At 41.9% G+C, this 17,791-nt stretch overlaps 1 protein-coding gene across 2 annotated transcripts in view; it reads right to left on the bottom strand.

The window, feature by feature from the left end:
• Nucleotides 1–11,497, bottom strand: part of creb5b (cAMP responsive element binding protein 5b) — a 359,057-nt gene extending 347,560 nt beyond the window's left edge. For both annotated transcript variants that reach the window (XM_080205922.1, XM_080205930.1), the window contains exon 1: nt 11,418–11,497. The gene's annotated coding sequence lies outside the window, so the exon portion shown is untranslated. The remainder of the gene's footprint in view (nt 1–11,417) is intronic.
• Between the last annotated feature and the right edge of the window lie 6,294 nt (nt 11,498–17,791).

Below are 17,791 nucleotides of genomic sequence, written 5' to 3'. Positions count from 1 at the left end.
TGGAGAAGAGCAACACTTAAAGATACAAATATTGTTCAGGATGCAGCCAATAAGAGTTGCCAGAGTGGGAGAATGCAGGACATTAAGAAAAACTGCCATGTGAAAACTAGAAGATCGAAGATTACAAGGGTGTTAGCCCCTGTAGAAACTGGGAACACTGCAGCAACCAACCCTGAAGTGAAATTATACAAGGCAGTATGACACACTATCACTTAAAAAAACTCACCAAATCCACGCACCTACTATTTTATGTTAGTGGAGCAGGAACCAGTCAAAATTCCCCACTTGTTCTGCTCATTATTTAAGTCTGTTTGTGTACCACTTTTATGCATACCATATGATTTATTTCATTCACTTTTTTATTCAGTCATGGGCCTATCAGAGTTACTGGAACCTTAAACTTCAGTCTGTAGGAAAGGAAATTGAAACAATTGTTATTTTTGATAGGTACAGAATTTTGATCCAACTAAATTTTGGAAATGACATTCATGGCAGTGTTATTACTTTCCTCAATGTTAAGTTTGAAACAAAAATCTTAAATTTATTTTTTAATGCAGGGAGAACAGACTCAGGATAAATAGCATACTTATAATTGTGAAGCTATTGTGTAAATGTTATGCTGTTGAAAGTGGGTGGGGGGGGGGGGATGCGAGGGAGGGGGGTGGCGATATCAGTGATTACTATAAAGGAATACCTGAAAATATAGAACTTTTATATTTGGGGAAAAATAATTGCATGGGTGGAATTTTCCCAAAAAATTACTGTCATAACCAGAGTGCCCAACTGCAATCACCCCACACTTCTGTCATTGTTTGGGAGAGCGTGAGTTGCACGCCTTCTAGGAGGGGTTGGGGATTAAACATGCCGGTGAGCCTGGCTGCAAAGCAACCAGGTGCCATTTTGAACGGGCGCCCCAATTTCAGAGTGCACTGGGAGACCCCCTCCTTCCCCATGGTCATTGAGAACCCACACCCCTCTCATCAGTGGCATGTTTCCCCACACCCAACCCAACACAGATTCCTGGCACCAGGACTTGAGGCCCTCCAATGGATCCCCTTCATGGCCTCCAGCATGCCCTCTTTTATGACCCTCTATGTGTCTCCCTTCATGACCTTTGACATGCCCCCACTTCATGCCACACCCCTTCACAAACCCCTTTCATGATCCAGAGGCCCCACCCTACTCAGGCATCACCCTTACGGCACTGCCATTCCAGTGTGCCAAGAGGGCACTGCCGCATGGGCACAGCCCAGCTATGTCCCTGACCACCCAGGGGCCTCAATTGCCTGAAAGCAAGCTAGCATGGCCATCATGCTGGGATGCTCCAGCAGTGGAGACCAATAGTAATTCTCACCAGGTTCTTACCGCACCCAAGGTTTGGAAGATCCTGGTTGAGGTCAACAGACATTTGCATAGTCCTGCCCGTTATGATTCCCATGGTGGGTGGGATGGGAAAATTTCCCCAGGTCTCCCAAAGTTCCAGAAATATGTTGTTGGTATCAGTTTGTAAACAGTTTGTTTATTTCTAGGATGAAAGGAAGGTGGGATCAAAGATGGCTAATTAGCACCGCTACCTGGATGCAAGCTGAATGTATTTCACATTGCTGAGGGGGAGATGGCAGTAGAAGCCGTTTTGAAGATCAGGCTACAGGTTTCACTGTGAGTATCCAAATAAACAGGTCTTTGTGGTCAACAAAGAGACTTAGCAAGATGTATGCAGGAAGGATGCATTCTTTGGTCTTCTACAGATTCCAGAAGATTTATTCTAACATCATTAGGGAAGAAAAATCATCAGAACAAGTTTTATTGCTGTTGGTGGACTTAAAAAACTCTCTGAAAACTGAGGAAAACACTTGGAGTAACTCAAAGTTACTACTCACTGAAATGGAGATAAAGAAACCCATTGGAAGCTGGGAGTAACTTTATCTGTTTGCTGTGAGGACTGTAATTTTGTGGAGAATATGATGTACGGTAAGTATAAAAATGGAATCCTTCTCTCTAGTTTAAGTTTATGTTACTTATAAAAGAAAATAGTGTTTAGTCAATATTTCCCTTCATCATTTGTTCCACTAAGTTTTAAAATGTGAAATCTTGTTATGTCATTCTTTCAGCTATCAACTGGAAGTCTGAATTGCTTTTTAAAAATTATAAATCTCCATGGGGATTAGAACACTATAAAAAAGAACTGTAGCAGAGGGAGAACAGTGAAGGCATGTTACAAGAATCTATGTATGATACATTTAAACAAGAATGAAAGCTGGAAATGGTTAGAACAGTGATGGTGAATTGGACAATTCTACACTAATACTTCAATTTACTAAGGCTGACCAGACTTTTTAAATGAGATTTGTTAAAGGAATCTCTTGGCAATCTGTGTCATCAAAACTGTCATGAGCTTAGCTAAAGAGGTTCTGCAAGGCATTGCTGTTTGGTTGACTACCTCTGAGCACACTAATGGAGTGGATCAACTGTTGCAATTGAGTCAATGACCAGATGTATTTATTAGAAAAGTGAGAAATCCTAAGTTCCAGAGGCTGAGTTGGAAAGGTGAGATCTCACATGAGGTGTGATAAGAATACTTGTGATAGCATGAGATAGTTTTGTTGTATCTGCTACTCCACATGCGCCCCCCGCCCCCATGCCAGACATGTTTTTGGCAGTGTGGACACATAAAACATGAAGAGTGGCAAGCCCACCACTTTGCCACTTGCTCTGAGTTGTCCCACATAACATGCTGGTGGGCCGATGTCAAACTCAGCAACCCATTCACTATGTTTAAATAAATAATTAGCTTGTTAACAAGTGAATTGACCTGAATCATATGCTGCCCTTATCATAAAATAGGTGGTGAGGACAAATGGGCAGGAGAGGGCAAGTCTTTTGTAAAGCGTTTTTGGAAGATGGGAAGAAAGGGGGAGCAGAGCAGATAATTTGGGGATGGTGTGGGAAAGATCATTTGGGGATGTTGCCCTTTGTGCAAGAGAGAACCCCTCCACACCACCCCCCCCCCCCAAGATGATACCTTCTCCTTTGTTACTCCCCCCCTGCACTCCCCACTTCTCCAGCCACCCGATCCTTCCCAGTCCAAGAACCCCAACTTACTTGGCTCCGGATGCCTTGGTTGCCTTCTTTTTGTGATTAGGAGTATAGACATACAGAGGGACCTGGGAGTGCAGGTTCACAAATCCATGAAGGTTGCGTCACAAGTTGAGAAGGTTGTTAGGAAGGCGTATGGAATGTTAGCCTTTATAGGAAGGGGTATAGAGTATAAAAGCTGCCGTCTAATGCTTCAGTTGTACAGAACGTTGGTTAGACCGCATTTGGAGTACTGCGTCCAGTTCTGGTCACCTTACTACCGGAAGGACGTGGAGTCTCTGGAAAGGGTGCAGAGGAGGTTTACCAGGATGTTGCCTGGCATGGAGGGGCTGGGTTACGAGGAAAGGTTGGAGAAACTGGGACTATTCTCCTTGGAAAGACAGAGATTGAGGGGGGACATGATAGAGGTATATAAGATACTGAAGGGAATAGATAGAGTTAATAGTGAGAGACTGCTCCCTAGACTGGGTACAAACACGAGAGGTCATGATTTAAGGGTGAGGGGGGAGAGGTATAATTTGGAAGTGAGAGGAAGGTTCTTTACGCAGAGAGTTGTGGGGGTATGGAACGCGCTACCGAGTAGGGTGGTGGAGGCAGGAACGTTGGACTCGTTTAAGGTTCAGTCAGATAGACACATGAGTGAAACGAGGATGGAGGGTTATGGTAGGGGCTATTAAATAAGGTTAGAACCTCAGGAGACACCGGAAAAGCAGGCTTGTAAGATTAATGTTTTTGTCTTTTTATTCCGCAGGGAGGTCCACCTCGTGTCAAACGAGGGGCATGCACACGGTGGGTCGTGCGTGGGCTGCTCTTGGAAGTTCCGGGAGTGGCCTAGTACTTCGTGTCGGTGTGTGTGCTTGATCCTGGACCGGTAGACGGGCGCCGCAACAGCTCGGTGACTAGCGCTGCTGGCTGTGCAGATACATGGATTTGGGCCTGTGTCTGTGGGAGTTTGCGCATTCTCCCTGTGGTTGCGTGGGTTTCCTCCGGGCGCTCCGGTTTCCTCCCACACCCCAAAGATGTGCTCTTAGGCTGATTGGTTTTACCAAATTGACACTATTCTCCCCTGAATCTGGCTAAGTTAGGGGTTCCGTTCGTAGACACGCAGGGTAGAATAGGTGTAGGGTGATGCGGCGGCGCGGGCTCGTTGGGCCGAAGGGCCTGTTTCCCGTGCTGGGTTGTTCTTTGTTCTTGTTCTTTGTGCCTGTTTGCAGTGCCAGCAATGCCCACTATTCAGTTCTGGACTTTTGGGATTGCTAGAGCTGTGGCTAATCAGATGTATTGGCATCTCCTTAGGGTGGGACTTCCTCCCAGCTTCTGAGGCCTTGTTGAGGGCAAGCAGTCCACACATGCGCACTTCACCCCCCACAAAATGCAGCCCATTGTGCATAAATCACAAAAGGCTAGTGTTCAATTACAGCAAATATTAGGACAACCAATTAAATTTTATCATTTATTGCAAGGGAAATTGAATAAAAAGTAGGGAGGTTATGCTTCAGTTGTACAGGGTACTTGTGAGACTACATATGGAGTACTGTGTACAATATTGGTTACCTTATTTAAGGAAAGAGGTAAATGCATTAGAAGCAGTTCAAGAAGAGCAAGGGGCAATTTGATTTAAACATAAAATCCCAAGGGCCTTGACAAGGTAGGTGTGGAAAGGATGTTTTTTCTGGTAGGAGAATCAAGGACAAGGGATCACTGTTTAAAAATAAGGGATCACCGATTTAAAGCAGAAATGAGACTTTTTTTTCCTCTTAAAGGATTGTGGGTCTTTGAAACTCCCCCTGAAAAGGCGGTGAAAGTGGAGTCTTTGAATATTTTTCGGGCAGCAGCGGATAGATTCTTGGTAAGCAAGGGAGTGATAGTTTACAAGGGAGAGGCAGGATGCAGATCTGTGACAGATGTTAAGCTAATTGGCCTGTAGTTCCCTGCTTTCTGTCTCCCTTCCTTGAAGTTACATTTATTATCTTCCACGCCATTGGGACCTTTCCTGAAGATAGTTTTGAAAAAATAAAACCAATGCATCAATTATCAGATCACCAGCTGTCTTTGCACAATTATATGATTTCTCTTGAAGTTTAATACTCTAACTGTTCTACTTACCCATTGATATTGGATCTGTCCCTCAGATTTTTTTATTACTCAGTGGAACGTATATATTCTAAAATATCCCCTTAAGTCTTTGTTACTGCATCTCTATTTTGGTGTGCTGTTCCCCCATGGAGATTGTAACAACAGTAGGAAGAGATCAGCCTCTTCAGCTAAGTAGGCATGAATGGAAGTGGCCAACAATGTTAGCAGCAGACATGTGGTCTTTCCAACATGGAGACAGTGCCCCAAGAGATTTAAGGACATGAAGAGGACAGGAAAATGAATGATACAACAGTCATGTGTCAGAAAACCACACTATCTTACTTTTCCAGCATTCTCCTGCACAACACCCCATAGGCCAACCATCGTAGCTCCACTCATCCTTCTTTCAAGGTATTTCCTCACATCCCTATTTGAACAGCTATCTTCATGTCATCTCATAGCCATGCCTAATTTTCCATAAATGTTATCCTTTCTTTCCAACAATCCACTTGTCACACTTGCAATGCTCTAGTTTCAATAGAGAGCATAGATCCTGCCTAAAAGGCACAAGTCAGGAATATGAATGAATACCCTCCACTTGCCTGGATGAGTGCAGTTCTGACAACACTCAAAAAACATTCTGGACAAAACACCCCCTGACTGGCATCCCATCCACTTTAACATTTTAACATTCATTCCCTCAACAACAGATAAACAATGATAGAAGTGTCTAACCATCTACAAGTTCCACTGCAATAACTCACCAAGGCTCCTTTGGCAGCACCTTCCAAACCTACAACCTCGACCATCCAGAATAATAAAGTTAGTAGCTGCATGGGAACATCACCACCTGCAAGTTCCCCTCCAAGTCACACACCATCCTGACTTGGAACTATATTACTGTCCCTTCAATGTTGCTGGGTCAAAATCCTGGAACTCACTTCCTAACAGCACTGTGCATGTCCCTGCACTACATGGACAGCAGTGGTTCAAGAAGGCAGACCACCAACACCTTCTTAAGGGAAATTAGGGATGAGCAATAAATACTGGCCTAGCCAGTGACACCCACATCCCATGATCAAATAAAAGAACATTCCAGTAAGAGGCAGGGAACTTGAGGATAGGAAGGAAAGAGATGGAGGGTAGGGCTCTGAGCACACGTGAGCACACTCTCAGCTGGCATGCTCTTGGTCAGCAGGGTTTCAGATATGCCTAGGTGCACGTTGTAATGGCACACAAAATAGCTACACAGGCAGTTCCTTTCTCGCCTGCAAATAAACCCAGGTTAAAGTGAGGGATCATGTTGGGATCTTGACTCCACTTTTCAGGATTTACCTCCCAAACCACACCTGCCTTCTTGTGGCAGTTAAAATTCTGCCCATTGTCAGAAGTGAAAATTTTTCTCATTTCCCTTGCATTAATGTCACAATTTTAAAAAGCCCAGATTATGTGAACTAAAGTGAGTATAAAAAGTGTTAACATGATGTATGTTTTAAATACGCCAAACAAAAAACTAGGAAATGTCTTTCCCACTTTTGCTGTTGTGCATGCCAATTATCAACCATTAAATTTATTTGCCATCCACACAACACTCTCCTTGAGTTATAGTGATTCTTAGTGGGAGAAACAATGCAGGTGTATGTCATTCCAGGAATGATAACAAAAGGAAAACTCTGGTTCTTGGGCAAAGAAATCAATTCAATGAGTGTCATCACTGCAGGAGAAATGTAATTGACTGTTCTTCAGTCACAAGTAGACAGTAGAAGACAGTGATGATATATATGTAAAAGTGTATTGCTAAGTAACTGTTTGTCCATTTTGAGATGGCATTTAAACCAAGCCAAACTGTCAGCTCTGATTGTTCATGAGCACCATTCTCTGATTGGCTTTTGCTAAAAAAAAGCGCAGTGAAGACAAAATAGTGCTGAGGTGCAGGCTCCATCAAACTCATTTGTTCATGAGATTGACACTTTAGCCCTCCCCATCACCCACCATTTTACTTGATACCTTCTTCTTCACAGCAACTCCAAGCTCTTCTCCACACTGTATCTCAAGTTTTAATACGGGGATGGCTGTTCTCTCAGCCTTGATCCCTGGACTGACTCTCTCTGTTTGTACTCCTCTCCTACCCAAATCCAGTTGAGCTTGTTTGAGTATTCCAGCTGTGCTCTTGGATTGGGTAGGCCTAAACTGGGTGCTGTAGCTTTACTGCAACCAGATCAGGTCCAATCAGATTTACTGCAATCAGATTCAGGACTCATTGTCTTACCAAGGATAGACAACAGTCCTTGTGTTATCAAGTTGGTAACAGAATGAGATTATTTTCAAAATAAGGATAAGGGGAAGAAAATAAGTTCTGTTGAGGTGAACAGAGTGAGAGGCCCTATCTGGGGAAATATACTGTTTTTGTTATGGTATAGGAAAGAAGTAAACAGAGTCTGCTGAGAACAGGTGGCAGAAACAGAGACAGACCAAAGTGTTGCAAACTGGAGAGGGTACAGAGAGACTTCAATGAGGGACGAAAATCTGTTGCACTGATAGGGAAACAAGGAGAGAGAGGTGCTCTTAGTGTTGAGAATGCATGTGCTAACAGTAATTTACCAGCTTTAAATCTGCAACTTAGCAATAAAGTTATGCTTTGCAAACAAAAACAATGGCGATCAATATGAAAGGCCTTACCTCAGCCCAAATAAAATTTGTAAATATACTCACCTCTATCTGAGCATCTTATGCACACAACGTTATCCCACATTTATGATAAAAGTATGTCGAGTCAGGATGACTTCTTCATCATCCTAACCAAAAATATTGGCTCTATTCTTTGCCCACAAATGCTGTCAGATATGCTGAGATTTTCCAACATTTTCTGTTTTTATTCCACGTTTATGGTTCAGAAAAGCTAACTCATTAATCACTACGTGACACGAGATTCCTTCACCTAAGTATTCAACATTGTAAGCAATAATATTGGGGGGAATATATTGTAGATTTTAGTTAACAATTCTGTTTTTTCACTACCTAAATTAGTCAGTAGCTACATGGAATGCAGACTCAGCCATTTATTAAGCAATTTGGTGGTACAAATGTGTATGATACTATACCTACCTGAAGTTACAAAGTATTTGAGTCTGTTTTTTCTGTTATTACATTTTAGAAGTTTAATTGCACCCATTTTTTCATGTTATATAAACATATTCCCTTTCATATTTTCTTATTTTGTGTAATCAGCATGAAGTACTATGCAACAAGCTCCCAGTCTTTAATTCTCAACACATATTGACAGTATAGTTATATTTATTTATAGTACCTCCCACATTCTTAGGACAAGTGCTTCACAGCCAATGAATTAATTTTGATGTGTTATGCAGAGAAATTGCAATGATTTACACACAAAACCCACAAACAGCAATGGTGAGATGTATAAGCAATTAACCGGTTAATGGACAAGACATCAAGTCGGGCTGAGATTTTATAGCATCCAGTTGAATTGTACATCACCGCTGCATCTGTTGGACGGACTCCAACAATCCTTACCTACTGCGCTTACCAAACCTCACTTTGAAAGGCTGCGTTAAAGTACAACAGATTCTGAATCCCGGAATACAGGTATATATGTCAAATCTTTTTATGCATTGGAGGGCAAGAAGTTTCCTCTATTTATATTTCATTGTATTGGACTTGAATTTCAAGGTTAACGCTCGTATGGAAATCAGTCGAATGCTGCTAAACCTTGAATATTTACGTGAGCATATATTACAAACTATTATTAAACAACCGAAGGATGAATCATAATGCCTATAACCAGCATGTTTCCTTGAATTGTGCCGAAAAACGTTAGAGGGATATGACCTTACTGCTATTTAGTTTCCCAACTTGTCTAGTATTAGTTACTGCTCAGCGGAAGATCCACAGTACTTTTCGATCCAGTGAGCTCAACAAATTGTTCCTCCTGGGGTCTGTACGGCAGAACACCAGCTTGACTACAGTAGTGGCCTGTGTGTGTATAGTAAATACAGCGCCATCCAGTTCTCTCGATAGCGCTGACTTCATCAACAGTTCAGTAAGTGCAGACACTGTACACTTCCAATTAGGTATTTATCCATCTGTCTGGAACCCTTAGCGTGCCACATTGATTGTGTGAAACGTTTTGCAGTTAATATGAGTGCAATTTGTTGATGACTGCACTCAGCTTCAGGGAAGTCTGCACGGCGCTCCTGCAGGCGCGTCAAATGTAACGTCCTGAATAGATCGGCGTCTTTTGAGTGGCCCGTGCAACCTCAAAATCTTTTAAATTAATTAAAGTTGTCATTTTCCTGAGCGGTTGGCCCTGAGGGATTGTGAAGTGAACTCTTCCTGGTCTGTGTGCCGTCCTCTGGGTGCCAGGCTGAAGGGGGAAGTGTTTGGCGCCTCACTCAGACTTTGTGCAATAGTGCGCGCGCGGACCCTAGCGATGTTTCTCAGAGATACTTGTAATGCGATCAATCCTCACACAGTCAGTAATGCCACTTGAAACTTTTCATCTGCCATTTTCACGGGGCAGAGAATAAATATAGTCGCCGGTGTGTGGTTAGGTGGGCTTTGGGGTGGGGGGGGGGGGAGGGAGGAGGGGGGTATGGAACAGTCCAACTTTTCCGCCACTTTCTCCACAGGATTGAGTCTCAGATGGCCCCCCACCCGCTTTCGCGCGAAACTCTCTCAATTGCGGCGGGTGGGGGTGTTTGGGACTCAGCTTGGCCAGGTGGCCAACCTGAACTCAGTAATACGCCCGCAGTCCTGAGGAATTCCTCGGCAATCTGACATTCAGAAACTGTGTTGCGAATCAGCAACACTGCAAGTGCAATAGCAGTCCCTGCCTCAAGTTCCAGCGTTTGAAGTTGGTTTCTCTGGTACAGTGAGGGCTCTGCTGATGAAGTGATTTTGTACAGGTCGGCAGGAGCCCCCAAATTCCACTACTGGAAACACAACCGACGTGCTTAAAATGGGGACTTTTTCCTATTACCTCAATATAAAGTAAAGCAAAATTACAATTTCAAAGCTTATTATCCATTCACGCATGCCTAGCATAAATTCATACTTCCCCATTTCTTTGCTTCTGAAAGTTGCTTTAAAAAATATCGCTGGTGGCGATGGGTGCTGCAAACTCCAGATAAATGACTCTGAATGAACCACTTCATCAATAATAGAGAATAAGTTTCAAGTCTGAATGTATCGCTTTACAAACAAGTACAATAGCTATTGAAGGATATCGGAGAAAAACAATTATGTATACCTTGAAAGTGAGAATAACTTGGAGAAATCCACTCGCTGAGCTTGTAACATTTTATGTTTAGATTTTTAATGGATGGGTTTTAAAAGGAGAGCGCTTTGTCAGCAGATCTGCCCCCCTGAACCCTCAATATCCCAGGCTGTTAATCAAACATACTTAATAGGCTGCAGAATGACGTAATGGCCAACTATAACCCGTTTCTCATATAAATTAACAAAATGCATTTAGTGTTAACAATTTGAAAGGAACAAAACTAAATATATAGTGATCTATGGACCGCACCAAAAAAGGACAAAGTAAATCAGAATTTTAAAAATTTTCTAATATCACCGCAGAAATACTAAGATGTCTAGGGCAGTATTTTGCTAATCTGAACACGTGTAAAAACTCCATGTAGCTTTGACAAATGTACACTTCGTTGCATTGAAAACTCACTTAACATCCAAGCAAAAGTACTATCAAGGCTATCCGTGTAACAGGTCCATTATTTGGATAACTTGACAGCAAAAAAACTAGCACTTAACTGTCGCAAACTGAAGATCCGCGGGTAATGTGAAACTAAAGTTTTAATTTTCATTATTTTCACACCAGTTAGCTTTTTTTTCACACCAGTTCTGAAAATTCCCATTCGCCGTCCCTGTTCTGTGAAGGAGACGATATCACAAGCCAGGATGCCAGACAAAAACAGCGCAAGAATACTAATGACTTTCCTTACAACATTTCTCAGAAGAACTTTCATCTAAAGACTTTCTTTTCCATGGAAAGGGTCGTCTTACCTGACAGTTGCTCAGTTTTTAACTTATGAACAGTAACCACCAACAGTTTAAAAATTGTAACACACCCCCAGTGCCCGTACCAATACAGATATGTTTACTATTTAACATCAGCAAAAAAAGAGAAAAATGCAAACAGATGCAAATTAACAATGTTTCACAGAAACAACTCAGTTGGGAAAGTGCACAAAAAGAGGTCAAAATACCTGAGAGGTTGTCGTCCTGGTGCCCTTTTGCAATTTTCCAATAACTTACCGAAACTCTTAATAGAAGAAGCGGGTCTGTGAGGAACCACGTTGGACTGAGAGAAGATTACAATACATTCTATTTAGAGAAGCATTACATCACCCTCCGGTGACGTCACGTGGGATTCCTGAACTTCTAAATCATTGCAGTCCGAGAGCCGGAGCGTGCGCGTCAGCACGCTGAGCGCGCGGGCGGCACGCTCGGCGGGCGCGAGTCAACACGCACAACCAGCGCGCGCGCGCGCGCGCGGACGGGTAACGTGCTCGGCGTGCGGCGGTGGCACGTAAAACGGGAACGACGCTCACACGTAACAAAGGGGCGAGACGATGGGTTGGGTGATGTTAATATCGTCGGGGAGGGTCTTGGGATCTTGACGGGACCGTTTGATCATGTACATGTTCGAATGAGCTTTAAGCTTCAGCCACAACTTAAAAAAAATCGTTTTATATGAAGATACGAAAATTGGCTCAGAGACAGAATGTGCAGATGCCGGCGTTGGATTGGGGTAAACACAGTGAGAAGTCTCACAACATCAGGTTAAAGTCTAACAGGTTTATTTGGTAGCACAAGCCACTGGCTTTTGGAGTGCTGCTCCTTTGACACTCACCTGACAAAAGAGCAGCGCTCTGAAAGATAGTGACGTTTGCTACCAAATAAACCTGTTGGACTTTAACTTGGTGTTGTGCGACTTCTTACCCCGAGACAGAAAGCAGAGAGTAGCGCTGTCCTGAAGTTCTTTGTTTCAGATTGGAGGGAAGTACTTACACAGCTCTATCTGACACCAGCCAGGAATTGGTATTCGGGCTACTGCTCTTTTTGTTATAGAACGTAGAAAAACTTCAGGCCCTTCGGCCCACAAAGTTGGGCCAAACAACTTTGAATCATAGGATAGAACCCAGGAGAAGGCAATTTGGCCCATCGAGCCTGCACTGACCACAATCTGACCCATGCCCTGTGCCCAACCCCATGTATTTACTGTGCTAATCTCCCTGACACTAAGGGGCAGTTTACCTGCACATCTTTGGAGTGTGGGAAGAAACAGGAGTGCCGGGAGGAAACTCACACAGGCACAGGGAGAAATTGCAAACTCCACATAGACAGATATCCAACTCCAGAATTGAACCCAGGTCCCTGGCACGGTGAGGCAGCAGTGTTAACAACTGTGACACCCTATATCAAGGACATAAAATTTGGCAATAGAGGACATAATTTTAAAGTTTGCAGATGATACACAACTAAGAAATAAAATAAATAGGGACTAGTGATATATTTTAGAAGGGTATATATAGACTTTTGAAATGGATGGATATGTCAATGATGCGGTTGAATGTAGATAAGTATTAAGTGATTCATTTTAAGAATTAAGATGGGTGATGTAATCTAAATGGTACAACTGTATTAGGTGTGGAGATCTGGTTATGACTATGCCAGTCTACAAAAATCAGTGGAGTTAAAAAGGCATATTTAAAAAAAACAAATAGGATCCTTGGCTTTACAACTGGAATTATGAAGAAAAATGGCAAAGCAGTTATATTAAACAATTTGGTTAGGTCCAAGCTGGAGTATTGTGTCCAATTTGGACACCACTTTAGGAAAGATGTTAAGCCTTAGAAAGATGCAGAGAGTTACTACAATGTAACAAGGGTTTTGAGACTCAGTTCCATGGAGAGACAAAATATCTCACAAGGATTGTTCCTATGGCAGAGAGATCAAAGGGAGATTTAATAGTATTGGTCAATGAAGAGCTTGACAGAATAAATATGAAGAAACTGTTTCCTGTGGCAGAAGTGTCTTTGATCAGAGGGCACAAATTTAAGATACTTATTAAAAGAACCAGAAACAAGATGAGAGGAAATTCTTTTATGCAGCTAATTGTTAAGGTGTGGAATGCGCAGGCTTATAGGGTGGTGGAACTCTATTCAATAAGAACTTTCAAAAGAGCATTGAAAAATAGCTCGATGAGAAACAAATTGCAGTCTTATGGGGAAAACGGAAAGGGAATGCGACTAATTGGATTACTTTTTTAAAGAGTCAGCAGAAGCATGTGGCCTGAATGGTTTCCTATAAAGTATGGTTACATGATTCTATGAAAATATACTGTCTTACCTGAGTTGAATTGGATTGGTTCAAAAGGCCTCAGTTATCCTAACATCTCTAAATAATCACTAATTTTAGCTGCTGGCCGTAAAGGAAGCTGCTGTCACTTTGAGAGTAATTTTAGTCCTAACAGCCTAACAAAAATGGGTGTGTGAGCAGTTACAATTACTCTGAAGTTGCTGAGCTGACAGAAAGTTACCAGGACCCCACCTTTTGTAATATTAAACTGTTCTATAGAACAGGTAGCCAGAACACATACCCAAATTAAGCAGAAACCTTCATAACATATACTGTACAATCACGATGATGTCATTGAATCCTGACTGGAATTTTAACCAGTTCTCTGAGTGAGGAAGCCATTGAAAGCAGGAAGATGATACAGAACCTGAAATGATTCAAACAGATTACTTTATCTTTAATTACTTCAAGGAAAGCTTAGACCCTGAATTCTTATACATTTTCCAAATGTGAGATAATAAAAAATGGTCCTAGAGGTTGATCTCACATGACATGTGCTTTTGTGTGGCCTTCAAATGGCAAAAATTCCCACTGTTGTCCACTTGCTTCCAGTCTTTCCAGGTGTGAAGTCTGCCAATGGGAGTTAAATGAGGCCCGGGAGTTAAAATAGCCTGGATCTTATTTCTAGAGTAGTGAATGAGTTTACAATTTACCTCACCTGCCCACATGCTCCAATGCCACTCAAAGTTAAAATCTGGTTTTTTGCCACTCTTTTGCAACTGTATACCATTATCTCTACTGTTGCTTCAGGTAGGTCTGTCCTGTTGCTGGGACAGGACTCACTAACAAATTGTGATGAGGAGTCGGGGCCAATGATTGTAAGGTATTTTGGTGAATATGACTTTGTCTTGACTGTGGGACAGTTGTCCCAATCTTGGCATAAGTCCTTAGCTGTCAGTGGGGTGGACTTCCCAGAGTTGACTGGGATGGAAGTGCTTTTGTCATTTTTGATACCTAGATTGATTGTGGGTAATCCGTGCAGTTGTATTTTTTATTGACATTTCTGTAGATGTCAGTAGCTTGCTAGACCATTTTCAGAGGGTAGTTAACAGTTAACCACTGTTAACCACATGTACGACCAATTGGCTAAGGATTTTTTTTTTAACAAAAATCCAATAGTCTTGTGATTATTATTAGTGAGACTAGCATTTTATTCCAGATTTGTTAATTGATTTTGTTTAAATTCCCCCACTGCTGAGTTGGGATTTGAATTCATGTCACTGGAGCATTAATCCAAACCGCTGAATTGGATTAGTAACAATACCATTATGTCACCATGACTCCTCACACCCCACCCTGCGCTGATGTTAAAAGCAGCATCTTATTATAAATTCTTGTCAACTGATAACCATAGAAAATTATAGCTCAGAAACAGGCCTTTTGGCCCTTTCTGTCTGTGCCGAACCATTTTTTGTCTAGTCCCACTGACCTGCACTTGGACCATATCCCTCCACACCCCTCTCATCCATGAACCCATCCAAGTTTTTCTTAAATGTTAAAAGTGACCCCGCATTTACCACTTTATCTGGCAGGTCATTCCACACTCCCACCACTCTCTGCGTGAAGAATCCCCCCTTAATATTCCCTTTAAACTTTTCTCCTTTCACCCTTAACCCATGCCCTCTGTTTTTTTACCTCAGTGGAAAAAGCCTGCTTGCATTCACTCTATCTATACCCATCAAAAGCTTATACACCTCTATCAAATCTCCCCTCATTCTTCTATGCTCCAGGGAATAAAGTCCTAACCTATTCAATCTCTCTCTGTAACTCAGCTTCTCAAGTCCTGGCAACATCCTTGTGAATCTTCTCTGCACTCTTCCAACCTTATTTACATCCTTCCTGTAACTAGGTAACCAAAACTGTACACAATACTCTAAATTTGACCTCACCAATGCCTTATATAACCTTACCATAACACTCCAACTCTTATACTCGATACTCCAATTTATAAAGGCCAATGTACCAAAAACACTCTTTACGACCCTATCCACCTGTGACGTCACTCTTAGGGAATTCTGTACTGTATTCCTAGATCCCTCTCTTTCTATCTATTTCTTTCTATCTCAACTATGATTTTTCCTCCCTGTCAGTTGTCTTCCCACCTACATTCATAACTCTTCTGACATTTATGGTCTCCTGGCTCTAAGCAAGCCCTTTCCATCACAGACATCTAACCCCTTTACACCTCCATCCTCAACCAGAATGGTCCGATGGCTCTAGGCTTCTTGCTTAAATGGAGGCTAAACAAGTCTCTACTAACTACTACCACCTCTGCCTGGTTGAATATGTTCTCACATCTCTCATACTTCTCCTTTAATTTGACTTATTTCTTCCAAATAAAAGCTGTTGCCTTGGGAATCCATATGGGTCCTAGCCATGCCTGCCATTTTGTGGGATATGTGGAACATTCTTTGATCAGGTCATAACCTCTCCCTCACTTTTTTGATGCAATAATTCCATGTTCAGCCTGAACTGGAAAACTGTCAGTTTTGCTTGAAATTCTCACCCTTCCGTCACCTTCACATGGTCCATCTCTGAATCTTCCCTTCCTCAACTTCTCTGTCTCCATTCCCAGTAATAGACTATCGGCAATATCCACAAAGTCCACACACCCACTTCCACCTCGCAAGAACATTAAAAATTGGACAAGAGCTTGACAGCTTCACTGAGCCTGCTCTGCCAATTAATACCATCATGAATTCAGCTTCAATTCCACTTTCTCACCGCATATACCATAGTCCCTGAGAGATCAAAAATTTAACTGTCCCTGCCTTGAATATAGGATGGAGCATTCATAACTCTCTGGACAAGATAATTCACAATCATCTTCTGTGAATAAATTTCTCTTCAGTTCAGTTCTTTATGATCAGTCCCTTTTCCTGAGGTAGTGCTTCCATGTTCTGAATTTCCCATCTTGATTTGTACCTTGTATCACCTCTTTGGAATCTTTTGCGATTAGGGGAAATCCCTTTTTGTTCTTCTCAACCTACGAGAGTGTATGCCCAATTTATTCGAGCTTTTATCATAGGGAAACCCTCTAATCCCAGGAACTAATCCAGTGAACCTTCACTGTATGGCCTCCAAAGCGAATACATCCTTTATTAGTGTGGCAGTCAACCACTAATTGTGCATGGTACTCCAGATGTGGCCACACCAAAGCCCTTTACCAGAGGCCAGGGATCTTAGCAACAAGAGGAGCCATTTAAAATAAAAGTCCAGAATGCAATATCTTAAGACCATAACGCTGATACTGAAATGCCAGTAATAATGAAAAACAGGACAGGGATACATTTCAACAACATTTTCAAGCTTTTTACAAAAAAGTTCTTCATTAAATAATACTGTCTCACAAGTAGAATGTTAATAAAAGTTTCAAAAAGAAACATTACCATCAAAATGGGCTGAATCGGTCAAAGTTGGGAGCCACATATGAATCCTTAATGGCCCTGGAGCCACAGGTTATGGACTCGTGCCCTAAAAAGTTGTCGCAAATCTTCCATGTTCTTGAACTGCAGTAATTCTGCAGTCATGGTCAACATGCCATTTGTCTTCCTGATTTCTTGCTGTCCCTCCATGCTAACTTTCTGTGTTCATTGTATGTCTATACACAAGTCTTTGAACCTCACCATTTAGAAGTTTCATGCCTTTTAAAAAAAATCTGCTTTTTTCTAATTACCTACATGTACAACCTCGCATTTCCCCACATTATACTTCATCTGCTAACCTGTTGCCCACTCATTTTATTTGTATTTATCTTTTTGCAGCTTCTTTGTGTTCAACTTTTAGCTTACATTCTCATCTCCCTTTGTATTGGTAACAAAACTTAGATATATAATTCCCTGCTTTTTCATCATTAAAATCTGGAGCTGATGCTCTAGCACTTCATTGCAGAACTCCACCAGTTACAGCCTTCCAACTTGAAAATGCCTTATTTAACCTTGCGTTGTGATTCCTGTGTGCAAACAGTTCTACATTCATGCCAATATATTACACCCAACTCAAAAGAACTCTTAAGTATTAACCTTTTATCGGCAACTCATCAAATACCATTTTGGATATCCAAATACCTATTGGCTGTCTATATATTGTTAAATTTATTAATTGACAGGATGTGAGCATCACTGACTAGGTCATCATTTATAGCTCACCCGTAATTGTCCTTGACCACCACCACCTTGAACTGCTGCTGTCCATGTGGTGTAGGTATACCCACTGTGCT

Source organism: Carcharhinus amblyrhynchos, chromosome 2, assembly GCF_965287045.1.
Source record: "Carcharhinus amblyrhynchos chromosome 2, sCarAmb.v2.hapA, whole genome shotgun sequence".
Classification (NCBI taxonomy): Eukaryota; Metazoa; Chordata; class Chondrichthyes; order Carcharhiniformes; family Carcharhinidae; genus Carcharhinus; species Carcharhinus amblyrhynchos.
The sequence above is the reverse complement of the archived record's forward strand: the minus strand, read 5'-3'. Positions and strand labels throughout refer to the sequence as shown.